This window comes from Thamnophis elegans, chromosome 2, assembly GCF_009769535.1.
Source record: "Thamnophis elegans isolate rThaEle1 chromosome 2, rThaEle1.pri, whole genome shotgun sequence".
NCBI classification, from domain to species: domain Eukaryota; kingdom Metazoa; phylum Chordata; class Lepidosauria; order Squamata; family Colubridae; genus Thamnophis; species Thamnophis elegans.
Genome location: NC_045542.1, coordinates 61,688,265 through 61,707,349, shown reverse-complemented (window position 1 = coordinate 61,707,349; position 19,085 = coordinate 61,688,265). Strand labels below are relative to the sequence as shown.

The window sequence follows — 19,085 nt, the reverse complement described above, 5'->3', positions numbered from 1 at the left end:
GGGAGTGGAAGGGCTGGGGCAGGTGGTCCTGTGCTTATGCTAGGCCTGCAAGGGCCTCCCCCACCCCTTCATTTTACAAACTGTACATTCATTTGATGACGGCACTGGAGAGAGCTGGGATGAGGGATCATTAAATGAGATGCTTTCCTTAATGGCCATTGTGACATGTGACTGTAACAGGCAGGCTCCATTATGTCACGTTGAGGACTATCTATATTTTATTGCTTACTTAGGTTTCTATGTTGTTCAGTTTCTTTAACTCTGAGCAGCTTAAATCACAAAGCCACCTAATTTAAAACATGACTTTTCAAAGAAATACTTCTAACTTATCTACAAGGAATTTCTATCCAAGTGGATCTTCAAATCTTCCATATGTTTTGCAATGAATGAATGAATAGTGTAGTCTTTCTATTAATTCCAAGAAGAATGAGTGAAGAATAACCTGATGATCATTTCTGAAGCCCTTCTCCTAGTTCTGAGTTTTCTTTCCTCAAATGCCTACCTATTTTCAAATAGTACTAAAAATACTTTGCGGTTCTGAACATATCATGTTATTTACAATTTACATATTGTTAATGTTGAGAGAGAAAGTGAAAAGTGGATGCTTTCAATCTCCAGCCTGATATCTTCACAATCCATGGTGACTGCAATGTTTAACTGTGACCATAATTCATACCAGATAGATTGGAGGAGGTTGATTTAATCATGATATGATTTATAGTCAAATAAATATTTTAGGCTTAAAAGTTGTATTTTTTTTTTAGTATAATCTGCCATTTTAAGTATTTTCTTAGGAAATTGCAAGACAGAGGTCATTTACATCATAACCCTTAGCTGCAGGCTTGCTCTTCAACATGATCTGTTTTTATCTGATGATCAGCTCTCTTCTCAAATGTTCTATCTGCTTTTTCCTCCAAATATTTAAATGGCTGGAAGGAAAGGTCACAATAGTTTTTCAGTAAATGGTTCTAATTCTTAAATATTTAAGCTATATTTGTTCTGATATCATTAGAGATACAGTGTGTAATAGACTTAATTGCAAATAACATAAAATAAACACAGGGACCAATTTCTTTGATAAACTTTATATATTTATGAGTCAAAATTATTTTTTTCAACTATATTGATAAAGTATTTGCCATATTTGTATTCACTGATTTTCAAGTTCTCTTTCATATGAGCAATACTAGAGTATTGTTTCCCCACATTTGGTCTTGAGACAGTAAGAAACAAAACTTCCTGTTATCCAGTGCCCTCAACTAAGTCCTTGAGACTCCTAACAAGAGGACAATCTAGGAATAAAGGTGAATTCATTCAGAAAATTGGATTCAATGTTGATTTATTAATCATACAAAGCATTTTGCTATTGTAATTTAACATTTTGCATGAAAATTTCCCCCTTTTCCAAAACAAAGCTGCCTCCTCCTCCTTTGCTGTCAGGATTGTAATTTAATTTACCATTATTAAAAATGCTGTCACTTTTATACTATGAAGATGATTTTGAAATCCATTCAAAAATTTCCATACACATCTAAATTATCTTAAACTAACCAAAATATATTTATAAACCCCAAGTCATGTTCACAACTTTTGAGCATCCCTAATGTTTGGAAATTGAAAGTTCAAAAAATTGGCATGTCCTACTGAATAGCCATTTTTCTGGTATAGTGGTATAGTGTCTCATGCTTGAGCAGGGGGTTGGATATGAAGACTTCCAATGTCCCTTCCAACTCTGTTATTTTGTTTATTGCATTTGATGACTATTCAGGGTTGGAAGACTTTTCCCTACTTACCCTTATTAAGGGATAAATGGTGTAGCTAATCATAAATATATAGTTTTTACTGTTGATGCTCATTGGAGAGGGAATCTAAAAAATTAAAGCATCAAACAAGGCTCTAGGCTGGGGCTGTCCAACTTGTGTCGTCATGGAAGCATCATGTGGTGTATTGGGACTTCTGGTCAACACGTTACGCATTCGGCATGCAAGCCACGAGTTTGACATCCCCGCTCTAGGCAAACACAGAATAGAAGTACTTGGAACTCATTTATGTATTTCTAGAAGCTTCAAAACTGAAAATATTTCTTGTGCTTTATTTCTGAGACCCAGCTTTTCCCAGAAATATATAATTACCTCCTGTTATCTTGCAGAGGAACAATCTTTAATAAAGCAGTTGGTTGGTTAACTGTTTTCAGTCAGACACTAATTCCCTAATCAGGAACTAAGTTGCAAAGTTTGCTGTTGCTGCAAAAAAAAGTTGCGTTATTTGAACAAGATACCAGAAGATTGAAAACAAGGAAAGCCTGCAGAGCATCATTCCTGGAATTCTTCCCAATATCTTAATACTAGTTTGGTTCTTGATCTTGTGGCTAGGTGGGAGGAAGAAGCAGGTCTTAGAAGGAAGCAATAATAACCATATCCAGTTGTTGCCCAATTGCCTGGGGGAATTTTTTTTTTTTTGAGATAGTGTTATCTCCACAGCCCAAGCCTGAACTGCTTCACTTTCAAATGCAATATGCTGTCCAGCTACTGTCCACAAGCAAAATTTTATCCAGATGTATTCTGTATTTGGGGAGCTTTATTCTGTTGATGACAGATGGGTAGGTAGACAGATAATTTTGCTCCATCATCCTATTAGTTTGGAAAGAATAAAGAAATAGACGGGGCTTGTATTAGTTATTTTATAATATTTTATATCTATAAAATTGATGTTTTGTATTTTACCTATTTATAGCACAATTAATTGTTGGTTGTTGCTTATTTTATGAAGAGGTGAGCAATCTTTTAAGCCAAAAAAGGCATGGGAATGACACATTAATAGCACTGAAGGGAATATGGCGAACCTATGGCACACGTGCCCAAAGTGGCACAGGTACCCATGTCGCCTGGCACGCATGGCATTGCCTGTTCCTCTTCCAAGTTTGACCAGCTGGCCTTCTTGCATGCAGCAGTGCCAGAAGTGGAAGAGCGGGTCTTCGGTTTTCCAGCGTGCATCTGCGCATGCACGCCACCCAGCTGATTGTCACATGCGCAGCAGTAACCAGAAAACTAGCTGACAATTGCTCATGTGTGTGCCGGAAACCAGAAGTTCATTTTACAAAACGTGCATGCCACCTGGGCAGCTTCTCTTCCAGGTTGCATCCCAGATGAACATGCTTGCTCCCTTTTCAGCACTCACTGCTGAAAAGGTTCACCATTACTGGCATAGGGCAGAATGTTGCTCTTTTTATATATGCCCGGAGTCCTTCGGGATTGGGTGGCCTATAAATTTATTAAATACTAATACTAATACTAATACTAATACTATAGTATTTCAAGAAGGAATAATTTGCCCATGTTATGAAATATATTTTTCTTGACATGAAAATACCTAATCAATAAATAATATACAAAAAATCCAGCCAAGACTGACAAAGTTGGGGTGGCTCCAAAACAGAAGGATACAGAAAGAGAAAATGCTTCCAGCTGGTGAGGAATTTTTATTGTTTTAAAAAAAGAGATTAAAAACACAAAAATGTAAATTAAAGAATAGAAGAATCAAGTGGCGGAACTAAATTTGGAATGGTTTTGGACAGTGGTTATCTTACTTTTTAAATGTTATTTACATGATCAAATCTATGCAAAGCTTTTGAAACAGATGGATTAATTTTTCTTCTACCTTCTCTTTGTGACTCTCTGTAATTTACAGAGTAAAGTTTTCCTCTTTTATTGCTGTGGGTATTTTTCTAATTCATTTAAAGATTGGACCTCTTTTTCTAATTTGATATACAAAAAAGATACAAAAAAACTATTTAATAGTGTCTCTGCTCTGGAGGCTGGGTGGCATTGTTGATCGGAGTTTTGTGTACTCAAAACAGAACGCTTTTTCTTTCTTTCATGGATTGCTTTGATTTGGCACCACAAGGCTTTACTGTTTGGCTATAGGCTGATAAGAGCACACAAATGTCCCTTTGAAGTATGTTTTCAACCTGAGAAAAATGAGAGCAGCATTCTTTGTGAAGCTATGCTTTAATTTTGTTGATCTTTCAAGCTAGAGTAGCTGTGTTTGTCAGAATGACACAATCCCAAGGAAAAATAGAGGTCTTGACTTTGCAAAATATATTTTCAGAAATACAGAAATTATCAAATATAGCAGAGAAAAAACTGGAATACCTAGAGCACAACAAGAAAATATGATGAAAAAAATGAAAATGTTCATCAAATGCAAAATGAGGTGATTGCAACTCAAAAAACCGAAGTGAAAAATGAATATATAGAGACTAAACCTGCTGATATCTATGGTAATTGGTTTGTTCCTGAAAATGGAAAGACTAGAATGCAAAAAGAGGAATTAAATGGAGAGGAAATCTATTTCAAAAGTCAAGCTATAGAGTAAGATAAAATTAAAGAACCTATGGATTTAAAGAAAGAAATTCCACTAGCAAAAGTTTTGATAACACTGCTGACAATCAAAGACAAACTAAATAAGGAAACAGAAAGAGGGCATTAAGATTATATGAGAGATCTTATAAGCAAGGAGTTGCTAAGAGGAGTCCATACAAAACTGATCAAGAAAATGACTAGAGGATTGGTACCACAAATGGCAGAAGATATGAGAATGTTTTGTTATTGGAAAGATACAGGTTGATAGATGGAAGAATATAACTTAAAACTAAGTTAGTGAAATTTAGTGATAATAGATATAGTTAAAGAAATAATTGATAATGATAATAATGTATACAATGTGTAGTGTTATGATAAGTAATAATTGGATATGAATATTGAATGGTGCCCATGAAAGGAAGATTAGAATTCTTTTTGGATTATATACAAAGGTTAATAAAAAAGAATTAAGTTAGATACAGTTAAGTTTTGATTATTAGGGGGAAAATGTTATGATACAAGATATAGGAAAATAAAGGAGGGATAATGATGACAATCTGTATATATGTATGGGTACAATATAAGGAAACTGGATGAAAATTGCAAACAGTGATCTGGAAAGGAGGATTAGAAAAGTTTGTTACTAAATATTATGGATGTTTGGCTAGAATAGGACATAAGGATTCAGTGTTACTGGAGGATTTTAGAAATATTAAATGAAGTGCCAGTATGTGGGTTATGTATTAAATCTTGGTATATTTTATGATGAAGGGTGTTTAAACAATTATAGTCAAATGAAAATGGAGGTATGATGATGGTAACATGTATAAATATCTGAGTTAAAATACTTGAATTAATATGAATTACGCTTGATAACTGTGGATAGACGCACCAAAACCTTTTGTAACCAACTGATACACTTTCTACAGTATGTAAAGAAGGAAGATTTTATGTGTTGTGTTTGTTTTGAAAATAAAAATAAATTCTATTTTAAAAAAAGATGATAGATAATAAATGCCTTCAACTATTTAGAAATCAATATCATATTAACAGAGGTAGTCTTTATTTAGCAACTGCCTTGATACCAACCATTCAAAATATGACAGTAATAAACAATAGTAAAATATCATTTTCTGACCAATTGTGAATTTAGAACAATAAAAATCTTCAGTGTGAAACTGATTAAAGCCTGGTCAGTTAATAGCAGCAGATGCAACCAGAGGTTTCTATTCAACTAATTAAGGCCCAGATCTGAGGTTTAGTATAGTCTTCATTGTCATGGTACAAAATAAATACAACGAAATTGGTTATCTTACTTAGTTTATTAAAGGATTAGCACTTCTTGGGAAGTGGGACAAGGAAGGAAAAAGCAATTCAGAAATAAACAGCCTCTACAAGGGGGTAAAAAAAGAAAAAAAATATATAGGTCAGGTACAGGACAGTGGACAAGAGAATTTTATCTGAATGAGATGTCAGCAACCAGTGATTGTGGCCTCTTTGTCTCAGCCACGTCACTTGTTTAGCAAACATTTTGCTAGAACAAACTACAATTGCTAAATAAGAATTATCAGGTAAAATTTGTGAGATGATATTATTCTCTACAGACTTTTGACAATAAATTCTTTAAAATCCAGTTTCTCTTCATATCTTTCATTCTGTATCTCCTATATGTTTATTTCTGACCTCTATATCTCTTTTGTCTTAAACCCTCTTTATCCTTATGATCATTGTCCCTAGAAAATGTTTTTATAGAATTCAGTCTGATGTTTTTATCTTTTTAGTTTCTGTTTTCTAGTTTAGTTCTATCAAAGTCTTTACTTTTTCTTTGTCTTTCCTGCTTGTTTATTCCTGGGTGGGCCTCGTGACTCTTCTCCTTTTCCATATCTTGGCTCCATCTAGGGGAAATGGCTAGAAGAACTTTTCCCTCACACATTTATTGCATTTATTCAGCCTCTTCATCCAAGATAGATCCTTCAACTTCTCTATCCCTCCTCAACCTCCCAAGTGCTGCTGTTTGATTGGCAGGTACAGTTTAATTGACAGCTGGGTTGGTTACTGGGGGCAAGGGAAAGGAGGAGTATAGGTGTTCATAAGCTACTCAGCAGTCTGTCCTTCCACAGTTAATCCAAGTAGGCAATATTTTATTATTCTGGGGAAACGCACCAAGCACAGATATGATGAGAGACCAAATCATTCATTGTTAGATAACATATTTTATATTTACTTCATTTGGAAAGCTCATGAAATAATGGAGTCAGCTGCTAGTTTGGGTCACATTATTGCTAAAGCACCATGCTGTTGTGTTCAACATCATTTACTTGGGAATAAATGAAATTAAATAATGCGAATAAAGAAAGTACTATTTTTTAAACAAGGGTTCACAGCAATCAGGTTGCTATTTTTGATGAAATGTTCTCCATACAATTGTATAATTTTTGTTTTTATTGTTTCATTATTGATTATGTGCCATAAAGTCATTTTCTTTCTTTTTAAAATAAATTATATTAAAAAGAATTACAAGATAAAAACAATACAAATTTTAGAAAAGAAATATATATATATATATATATATATATATATGTATGTATGTATGTATGTATGTACGTACGTACGTACGTACGTACGTACGTACGTACGTACGTACATACATACATACATACATACATACATATATATATATATATATATATATATATATATAGAGAGAGAGAGAGAGAGAGAGAGAGAAATTAAGAAAAAAATTGTTTTCTTCTACCACATAACAGTCCTAAAGGGTTTCCAATTGCTAATCAGTCTGGTTCTTGACTTTTCCCTCATCAAACAAGTCAACTTTGCCATCTCTGCAAATTCTGCCAATTTCATCAACTATTTCTATATTGTGGATACTTCAGAATCTTTGCATTTTTGTGATATAATAGTCTCACAGCTGTTATCATGTATAAAAGCAATGTTCCATTATTATTTTTGGTAACTGTCAATCCACAAAAAACTTATGGCTTCAGTTGAATGTTGGTCTTTGTAACACTACATGCATTTGAAACCAAAACTTCCTGGCCTTATTCATTAGGCATACTAAAATTATCCTTCATATTGTCCACATCTCCAGCATATATTTGAGGTACTTTTATATATTTGGGACACTTTTTTCTGGAATCACATACCTTAAGCACATTATTTTAGGAAAAAAACTTTTTTTAAATTATGTAATAATATAAATTTAAGCCATTTCAACCACATATTCTCCCAATGTTCCATTTGTATATTTATATACAACTAAAATCTCATTGTTGTGACCTTTGTAATTATGTGAAATTGTACACCATAAAGCAACATTTTTTGAACTAAGGTACCTTAAATGGGCTAATGTACAGAATGTGTCCATAATCCAGGATCCATGAATCTCAAGAGTATGACATTTGCAAAAGTTATGGTTGCTTCTATGCTATTGCTTGCTGCTGGGCTGATGAGCAGCTGCTATGGTCACATGATCATCATTTTCAATGTTCCATGATCATTTTTCAGCCAGTCTCCCAATATGTTGCTCCCTACCTACCTCCCTTCCTTAGCAGCAGCCACATACTTGGGGAAGGGAAGGGACATTTATCATACTCCATGCCACAAGGAAACTCAATGGGGAAACTGTCAGGAAGTCAGAAGTTGCTCTTGCTCCCACCCTTGGACATTTTGTTTTTCTGTTTAGCTGAGGAAGTATCTCTGAAATGATGATCAATGGTCATGGATTGTCTAGTTATAGTCAACATTTTTAGTTTTCACATTCCGTCTTCTTATTGTAATTCTGTCTTTGCAGCTTTAGATTTTCTTTTCCTATATGGCAACATTAGCAACTAAACTAGCTATTAACTTTAATCTAGCCAGTAGTCATACATATTCTTACTCTGAAAGTTCCTTAACATTCTTCAATGGCTTGGAGGGCCAATCACCTGGTACAATATTGTTAATCATTTGATATTTTCTACCCATGTAGATTCTTTGTTAAAATGAAGGCTATCTTTGTCTTTCCCCACGCAGTATGAATGGATGCCTTTATCCTTATCATCTACCCTCAGCATCTTCCTATATTTCGGGAACACAGTATAAGTGCCTGTTTTTTTAGCTGGACAGCTGATATGATCTTCACATCTTGTGGTGAGCTTGCTGGAATCTTAGCAATCACTTCCAACATGCTTTGCTCAAAGAGGCAGCACAGCAGAACTGGGTGTTGGGGGGGGGGTCCAACATGGGTAAGAGACTATATTAGGCATAGTTATAAGGACTTTAAAATACCAATGTTTCTACACTCTTATTTTGTCCACTGATATCTGTTCTGTAACCCTGTTCAGGATGACTGAGGTTTGTTGTGGGTGATGAGAACTACTGAAGCTAAATCAGGCTGCTTGGTGGAGAAAAGTTTCACTCTGTCTTGAATTGTAACTTTTCAGATTTTCATTGTCCAACCTGAAACCAGCAGAGAATTCTACGGAATTTGGTTTGTGTTCTCTTCCTATGATTTTCTAGCTCTTCTTAAAAATTCATCCAATTCCATGTGTAATAACAAGAACAATCTCAACAAACATTAAAGCAATATACAGGTTTTTAAACTAAATGATGAGTGGACCAGAAATGAAATTTGATCAGATTGCTCCCAACCAATCAGAAATAAACAGAAATAAATTTACAAGGTTTTAGGTCAGGACAGATTGGAGAAGCTTAACATAGCTCTGGAAAATATGCAGAAGTTTAAGAGTATAGATCACTGAAACAAATAACAATGCCTTTTTCTGATAAGCATGTATTTAATGTGACTGCTAATTAGTGCTTACATTTCATTTCATTTATCATTCACATTGGGAAACAAGGAAATATTCCCTTTGGGCACATACTCTTATTTCCTCATTCGTAAACATTACAAATCAGTCACCTCTAGAGATTGCTGAAGGGAATAGAACAAAGGTAAGCAACCATTTTGGGTACACTGATATATTTGGTGCATATGAAAACATATATGCAATTTTAATGTGTTGTTCTTGTGCACTCACATACATCAACCTATAAATATGTAAACAAAGAAAGGAATAAAAATGGGCTCCCAACAATACATATACATGCTTTTTTATCTCTCGTCTTTGTCACATGACATTGACTTAGTATTTCTGTACTGCAGGATCCCTGGGTGATAAATAGAAGGCCAACCTCTCTCCCGCACTCCATAGTCTAATGGCAATGCCTTTCATGACCAAGCTAGATAGACAAATGGTACATATGCATTGAGGTCTCCGTCCCAAACCACAATGATGCCTAAATATCTAATTTTCCAGCACAAGTACATAAATGGTAGAATTTGTACCTCTACATCACAACACACATTGCCTCACTTTCTCCTTATACTGCCTTTTAAGAGGACATCTTTGTGACTATATCTCCATAACACACCATCCCATTGGGGTGTTTGGGAAGGATTGGTCCATTTAGGTCCAATTTTGTGAAAGTCCATGTTATTCTCATTAATAATATGTGCTTAGACATATGGAATCCAGAAAGAGACTTGCAAAGTAGACGAGGACATATTACAAACATTCTTGGAAAAATTCTTGAATATACACTGACAACCACTTTTTTTTCCTTTTCTCAGTTCATTAAAGTTTTATACATAGGGATATTTTTTCTGTTTGCCCTCTCATCTTCTTTCTTTTGATTATTTGCAAAGGAACACAGTTTATGTTTGTGCACTTCTAACTAACCCAGCATTGTAAGCATCTAGCTTCACACACCACTAAGGTTGATAGGAATGCTTAAGTTGTAATGACGGAGGACCACTGGAAATTTTGAACTGGGTAAGACCATCATTCAGGATGTACTTTAATTAAATTGTGCTAAGACAATACTTCATTTATTACCCACACTTTCATCAGACAATGTAAATTCAAACTTCCACCTGATACTATCAGATATAAATATTTCAACCAAATAGACTATGGAATAAGAAACAACTATGGAGAAATGCTATTCAATCAGAGAGGATTGGATCCATATGAAATAGATGAGTTGTTACAAGTATTAGTAGTGGAATTAAATGTTTAAAGAACAGTTTAAATTGTTTAAAGAGCAGAAAGCAATTGTCAGTGTTCCAAATATCATGCAGAATTAAATCAGAACCCAAGGCAGAGCTATCCTTAAAGTTCCAATTTAATAAGACAGACATGTTGGCACATCTGTGGGATCCCGAATCTGAAACTTCCTGGGTTCCCACCCAGTTGAAAGTTCAATATCTTGCCCCTACACCCACAAGTTCATCACATGGTCCAATCTTCTTCAGCCACACTGCCATTTCCACCCATCAGGTTCCGGTCAGGTGCAGAGGTGCGGAGACAAAGAATGACCTTGGGCTTCTAGAAAGGAATGACAACAACACATTCTACAATTCTACTCCTTAATATTCCCCCTCCCAATTACTATAGTAATGAAACAGCATAGAAAAATTATAGAGTGTGTGGCAGGCCAAATATCCTAAAAAGAATATAACTTTTAGGTCATGGTCGGACCACTACCTACTGAGGCTTGACTTTCAGACACCAAACCCCCACTGTAGGGAGGAGGAACCGATTAGGTGGTTCCACCCCAGGCGCCAGCAGTCCTTGGAGGAAACCGATTATCTAGATTCCTTCCAGTTGGGATTTAGGCCTGGCTACAGCACGGAAACCGCTTTGGTCGCGCTGACTGATGATCTCTGGAGAGCCAGGGATGGAGGTCATGCCTCCGTCCTAGTGCTCCTTGACCTCTCAGCGGCCTTCGATACCATCGACCATGGTATCCTTCTGCGACGACTGCGGGAGGTGGGGGTGGGAAGCACTGTTCTATGGTGGTTCTCCTCTTACCTCTCGGACAGGTCGCAGTTGGTGTTGGTCGGAGGGCAGAGATCAACTCCTAGGCCCCTGAATTATGGGGTGCCGCAGGGTTCGGTCCTGTCCCCCCTCCTGTTTAATATCTACATGAAGCCGCTGGGTGAGATCATTCGACGGCACGGGATAAAATACCATCAGTATGCGGACGATACACAGTTGTATCTGTCCGCCCCGTGCCAACTCAGCGAAGCAGTTGACGTGATGTGCCAGTGCCTCGAGGCTGTTAGGGCCTGGATGTGGGTTAACAAGCTTGTACTCAATCCGGATAAGACCGAGTGGCTGGTGTGTTTCCCTCCTACTGATTGGCCAAGTTTTCCATCTCTCAGGCTGGGGGGGTCAAACAGTATGCCCCTCAGACAGGGTTCGCAATTTGGGAGTCCTCCTGGACCCACAGCTGACTTTTGAACACCACCTGTCGGCTGTGACCAGGGGGGCATTTGCCCAGGTTCGCCTGGTGCACCAGTTGCGTCCCTACCTGAACCGGGAGGCCCTCACAACAGTCACTCATGCCCTTGTGACCTCTAGACTGGACTACTGCAACGTGCTCTACATGGGGCAGCCCTTGAAGAGCATTCGGAGACTTCAGCTTGTCCAGAATGCAGTCGCGCGAGCGATCGTGGGTGCACCTCGGTTCACCCACGTATCACCTATCCTCCGCGAGCTGCACTGGCTGCCTATTGGTCTTCGGATACACTTCAAGGCGCTAGTCATCACTTATAAAGCCCTTCATGGTATTGGACCTGGGTACTTGAGAGACCGCCTGCTGCCAATTACCTCCAATAGACCGATCAGATCCCACAGATTAGGCCTCCTCCGAATTCCATCAGCCGGCCAATGCCGACTGGCGACTACCCGGAGGAGAGCCTTCTCTGTGGCTGCTCCGACCCTCTGGAACGAGCTCCCCGTGGAGATTCGAACCCTCACCACCCTCCAGGCCTTCCGCAAAGCCCTTAAAACCTGGCTGTTCCAACAGGCCTGGGGCTAAAGAGCTTTTGCCCCCCTCCTCGAATGGTATGGTTGTTGTGTGTTTTAATTGTGTATTGTTATGTTCATCTTTTTATCCCCTGTCTGTACCCCCTTCCCTGACTGAATTGTGAGCCGCCCTGAGTCCCCTTCGGGGAAAAGGGCAGCATATAAATGTAATAATCCAATCCAATCCAACTGCAGGCCTGACAGCAATTTTCATTTAAAAAAACCCACTCATATTTTGAAGATCAGATTATTAGAGTTGTTTCTGCACAGGTAAGAAATCATTTCATGATTTGAGATTTGGACTAAAAAAAATGAAAGAATCCTGTTATATTCAGTATCAATTAGTCATGAGGGATCCAATGAATTTTGTTTTGATAAACCCCTACTTACTTAAGGAAGGGAGTGTTATCTACAGAGTATTCTTATATTTCACTCTCTCTCGCGCACACATACACATATGACACGTACAATGGAGACAGTTCAAGTTTATGATTTGTCCATCCAGTCACCAGAAGATAGACTTTTTTAAAATAAAGTATCAATTTTATATTCATGTAAGAATATAAGTATTATATTACTTTCATTAGATATTAAATAGCTTCACATGAATGAAGCAGTAACATCATAAGTATCATAACTAAAAGTTTTGTGACATTTGTTAATGAACAAATAACACAGTTTTATAGTAGCAACTTTATTCTTTCATTCTTAATTTTTTTCAAAATAAGTATTTAAAATGCAAAACACGCTTCTCTTTTTTCACTACAATAAATTGATTCAGTTACCCTACTTGGAGTTTTAATTACAGTTTCATCAATGCAACATAAAATCCATGCAAAATTATAGTTTGTGGTACCTTATTGGAAATGAGTACAATCAAGCTAGCACAGAAATATTGACAAGCTTTCATTTGTTTCTATAAATCTAATTATTCTGTATAGGTTTGTGCTTTCTTTTTATCTATCAAGTATGTGTGCTATTGTTTTTTATTCAAGTGGAAATGTCTGTCTAATTGCTTATATGTTTTATTTGCCTCATGGTGTCCTATAAACAGTAGTTTTATTTTCTAAAAGTGAGATAATTACAACTCTTTCTCATTTTGTCCAAGTTCATTAGAACAACTATATTGATAATATATTAACTTTCATGATGTTGCAAAAAGGATGGTCTTGTAGATAAACAACTATGTTCAAGGTAGCAAAATTGTCTGCTAAACTTGCTCAGCAACGGTTAAGCAACTAGCACAAGATCTTAACTGATATTTCTTCTGTTTTTCTGCCTGAAAAACAGTAAGAGCTTCCTTGTCAAAAATCTTTTGCTAGGTGAGTTGGTCTTAAGAGAGAGTGATTGGCCCAAGGACACCCAGCTGGCTTTCATGGCTATGGCGAGACAAGAACTCATGATCTTCAGCTTTTTGACATGGTGTCATAACCATTAGACCAAACTGGCTATGCTAGCTATGCAGTCTTAGAACTGAAGTCCAGACATCTGGAAAGTGCAACAAGCTGTTCCTTCTCCTTTGTCTCCACTGTCTGCCCAGTTCATACTGTTGATGATGAGAGCAGAAGATAGCCTTATTTGTGGGCTATCAGAAGAATAATTTGGGTTCCAACTCAAGTTGGGGTTGTGCAAGAATAAATCAAAATGAAATTCAGGCATCTGTGAGAAAAGGGAAATTAATTATTCTCAAAAGCATAGCGTCCCAAAGGTGCTTTTGCAAGAGGCAAGAGGCCTCTTCAGCTTCTTGGGTGAGAAGCAAAACATCTTCAAGAAAAAACAAAGGAAGTCCAGTTGCCTCTTGAAGAAACACCTTTGGGACAACTATGACCTGAATGACTAGACAAAATCAAAGAGGTTTGCCTATAGGGGTAGCTACAGAGAAAATGGGGTACAGAGAGATTGTTTGTAGGACAGCTTGTCCTTGGTGTAGATCTTGGGGGGTCTAGAAATGTGTGACACTTGAGGGCATTGGTGTGTGCACGTGTGATTCTTGAGAAGGAGCTGATTAAATCAAGTAATTAAGTAATGTGATTGGGTCTTTTCACTTGAACTATGTTATAATGCTGTTTATGTTTATGTTGTGTTAATTGAGTTTTGTGTTTTTATTTATGTGTGTTTGCAATTTGAAATAATTGTATAATTCTTATGTTTGTGTAAGTTTAAAAGGATTTCAGAGGCTGTTAATCAGTCACTATGTTGGAGACCTAGGTTAACTAACACATGATTTCCTATACAATATTACTAACAGTTATATAAATTTATAAATACTTCCCACGATGCTTATTCAGATAGGTTCATCTGTACATCTATTTCTTTCTTTTGTTGGCTGAACTGCCAACAGTTCATTTTGTAACCACAATTTTCTTATTGTAGAAATCTATCAAGTTCAGTTGCTTGCCCAGAAAGTGATTGTCCAATGCTATCTCCTTCATACTTGCTCTAGTACCATTTAGCATTTTACATTCAAAGTCTACCCACAATCAGAAGATACCTATTTCAATCTAGAAAATTGAATTAATTAAATAACCTTTATTTAGTTAGAAATATGTCATTAGAGTAATTCTTCAATTGCTCTAAGTTTGCTCATGGTAACAAAACATATATTTAACAACAGCATTTCATGTTCTGGAATAATTGATAGCCTGCAAAAGTGAAAAGATAACTTGGAGAGTGGAAGAGAGAAAGCTAGAGAAACAATCACATTTGACTTTGCCTCTGTCATTCTCTGTGTGTCCCAGACTCATTTCCAAGCCGTCTCATCTCTTTTACTCCCTCCAGGCAAGAAGAATAAACATGCAGTTGGCACTGATTCCTGTGACAATAATACTGTTCATTTTCTTTCTGCTCATATTCTGGGCCTTCCGGTTTCAGCAAGAAAGAGCCAGGTTTCCTCCTGGCCCGAGACCCTGGCTCCTTCTGGGAAATCTACTGCAAAAAGATGTTCTGCCTCTGTATAAAACCTTTCCAAAGGTAAGACAGTCTTTGCACCTTGGTGACCTTGCTGGAAATATATAATTAATTTATACACTCCCAACATTCTTTGCTCATCCCTCCAAGGAACACTCTCTGCCACAATGAGGCAGCATGGTAGGACTTGGGGGAGGAGGGCCTGGATGTGACTAAAAGCCTATATTAGGGAATACTTTGTCATTATAAGGACATTTAATACTTCTGCATCTTTACTATATCTACTAATAGCTTTTTAGTAGTCTTTTTCAGGGTGAGGGAGCTGCTATGGGGAGGGAGGGCTACTGTGAAGAGAAATCAGACTACCTAGTGGATAAAATACCTCAGATCTGTTCTGTCTTGTTCTCTTAGAGGGCAGGATCAGCTGAGAAACCAGGTGCTGGGCCTGATAGCATGATCTGGTATTCGTTTACTGGCAAAGTTCTCTTTGCCATCAGTTTGGCATCTGGGCCCATTCTGTGTTCTCCTGGTAGGGTCTTTAGTGTAGTGTCAGCATCCTTGATTGAGGAGGTGATAAAAGAGGCAATAGTCTACCATTGGATCCAATATTTTCAATAACTATATGTTCCCTTTCTGGAGAAGGTTGTTGAGATGATGGGCAATGTGCAAGTGATGTGAACTATGGAGGAAGCCAATTATCTAGACTCATTCCAGTCATGTTTCTCTGCCCTCTGGAATATCCCGATCTAAATGGCCCTCACTCTTTTGGCATTTCAAAGACTCTTAAATACTTGCCTCTCTTCCTAAACCTTTGACAAGGAAGCTCTCTTTGGTTATGTGCTCCTATTCTTTTTCATGCTTATTCCTTTGATTATTTCCCCCTAACTTTGTCCCTTTTTTATTGCTATATTTTTTCTTATATGCCATTATTTTTACTTGTGAATGGCACAGAGTTATGGAGAGTTTGGTAGTTAAATTTAATAAATAAAGAAACAAACAAACCAGGATTTAAACAATGCATGTTGTATCATGATGTTTGAATGTCACACTTGTGATGTTTAATGGAGAACCCAGAATGAAGCTCTAATGTGAAAGCAAAGTCACTTTTAATATGAATCTGTTTCTTTTAATCACAATGAATTCATTCTGCACCATTTTTGAACCATGCATTTTGGACCAGCTAACATAATTCTTGGCCATCAAGTTTTTAACTATAGTAAATTAAAATTCAAGTGGAAAAATTTCAAGTTGGGAAAACTTGATCCAAAGGATATTTCTAATATTAAATGTTAGATTAGGAAAAGGTTTGGCTCTTACATTGGTAATATTTTTTTAATGTTAAGTGAATTGAATTGAATTGAATTGAATTTATTTAGCTTGTATGCCGCTCTACTCTCGGAAGACTCAGAGCGGCTAACAAATAAGAAGGGAAGGGGGGGATACAAGAAATAAAAGACAAAAATTAAAAATTCAACAACATTCATAACTTAGGATGCGGCTGGATAATTCAACAGCCCCAGGCCTGCTGGAACAGCCAGGTCTTGGTCGCTTTGCGGAAGGCCGGAAGTGTAGTAAGGGACCGGATCTCAACGGGGAGATCGTTCCATAGGGCTGGAGCAGCTACAGAGAAGGTCCTCCCCCGGGGGGTTGCCAGCCGACATTGGGCGGCAGATGGAATCCGGAGGAGGCCTAGTCTGTGCGATCTAATAGGTCTCTGGGAGGTAACTGGTAGGAGGCAGTCTCTCAGGTAACCAGGTCCGATACCATGTAGGGCTTTAAAAGTAACGACTAGCACCTTGAAGCGTGTCCAGAGACCAATGGGAAGCCAGTGCAGCTCGCGGAGGATAGGTGTAACGTGGGTGTACCTAGGTGCACCCACTATCGCTTGTGCGGCTTCATTCTGGACTAGCTGAAGTCTTCGAACACTCTTCAAGGGCAGCCTCATGTAGAGCGCATTACAGTAATCCAGTCTTGAGGTGACGAGGGCGTGAATGACTATCCGAAGGGCCTCCCGGTCCAGATAGGGTCGCAATTGGTGCACCAGGAGGACCTGGGCAAAGCCCCCCCTGGTCACAGCCGACAGATGATGTTCTAGAGTCAGCTGTGGATCCAGGAGGACTCCCAAATTGCGAGCCCACCCAGGCTAAGAGATGGAATAGCTGGACCATCCTTGGGAGGGAGCATCAATAGCCACTCAGTCTTGTCGGGATTGAGTGCAAGCTTGTTCATTCCCATCCAGACCCTGACAGCCTCCAGGCACTGGCACATCAATTCTACCGCTTCACTGAGTTGGCACGGGGTGGACAGATACAATTGTGTTTCGTCCGCATATTGATGATATTTAATCCTGTGCCGGCATATGATCTCACCCAGTGGCTTCATGTAGATGTTAAATAGGAGGGGGAACAGGACTGAACCCTGCAGCACCCCATAATTTAGGGGCCTAGGGGTCGACCTCTGCCCTCCAACCAACACTGACTGCGACTTGTCCAAGAGGTAGGAGGAGAACCACCGAAGCACGGTGCCTCCCACTCCCACCTCCTGCAACCGTCGCAGAAGGATACCATGGTCAATGGTATCGAAGGCCGCTGAGAGGTCAAGAAGCACTAGGATAGAGGAGTGGCCCCTATCCCTGGCTCTCCAAAGATCATCGATCAGTGCGCCAAAGCAGTTTCCGTGCTGTAACCAGACCTGAAACCAGACTGAAAGGAATCCAGATAATCGGTTTCATCTAAGGATCGCCGGAGTTGAAAGGCGACCACTTTCTCAACAACCTTCCCTACAAAGGAGAGGTTGGAGACTGGACAATAGTTACTCAAAATTGCTGGATCCAGAGAAGGTTTCTTCAGGAGGGGTCTCACCACCGCATCCTTTAGGAGGTGCGGGAAGGATCCCTCCTGGAGAAAGGTGTTAACTATCATCTGGAGCCAGCCACGTTTAACCTCCCTGCTGGTCGAGACCAGCAGGAGGGGCACGGGTCCAGTATACAGGTGGAGGCACTCACCGCTCCCATGGCCTTGTCCACTTCCTCAGGAGCGACAAGTTGAAACTCGCTCCATAAAATCCGCTCAAGACCTTCCCCCGGTACCTCGGCTGGTACTGTGCAATTGGAGTCCAGATCACTCCAAATCCGAGCGACTTTATCCATTAGAAACTGAACAAATTCCTCAGCTCTACCCTGTAAAGGGTCGTCCGCATCCCTCCCTTTCAAGAGGGAGCGGGCTATTCTAATAGTGACAAATATGAATATGTATTCAGAGCTATTAATTAATCAGATATCAAAAAATGAGATCTCAAATCCTACTAATTCATACCTTTGTTGTCTTTTGTCCTAAGCTTGCTAAGAAGTATGGTCAGTTTTTACTATCTGGCTAGGACCAAACCCATTGGTTGTAGTTTGTGGATACGAGGCAGTGAAAGATACCCTGATAACTCATAGTGAAGAATTTGGAGGACGACCTCCTATACCTATCCTTAATGAAATAACCAAGGGCTATGGTGAGTGCAGATTATTTTCACTTGAATTTGAGATGTAGTTTCCAATTGCTAGAGGAAAGATAAAAATATTAACTTTTCTAAGAAAGTGATGGTGGTCATATTTTTAAGTAAGGAAATAAAATACTAAAGCTCTTGGTACTTGAAAAGTTGTTCAATCAAAACTCTGGTTGGAGAATAAAGTACCAAACTAAGAAAGAGTAGCACGACAGAAGTCAGTTATCCCACATTCAGCTGATTGGCATTAGAATCCAAATAATATGGTAGCCACTTGGGTGGTCTGAGGGAAATTTTCCCCTTTATTCAATATTCCCTCACAAACAACAGATTTCTGAACTGTAGTGTCCTCAATCCTGTTTTAGCCAACTTTAAAGTGAACTAGATAAAACAGAACCAAGTTCAAATTTAAATAGTAAAAAAAAAAATCAGTCAGAAACCAACAGAAACTTCT

General features: G+C 38.3%; 1 pseudogene; it reads left to right on the top strand.

Annotated features, from left to right (window-relative positions):
* Nucleotides 1-1,926: 1,926 nt before the first annotated feature.
* Nucleotides 1,927-19,085, top strand: part of LOC116523927 — a 35,283-nt pseudogene continuing 18,124 nt past the window's right edge.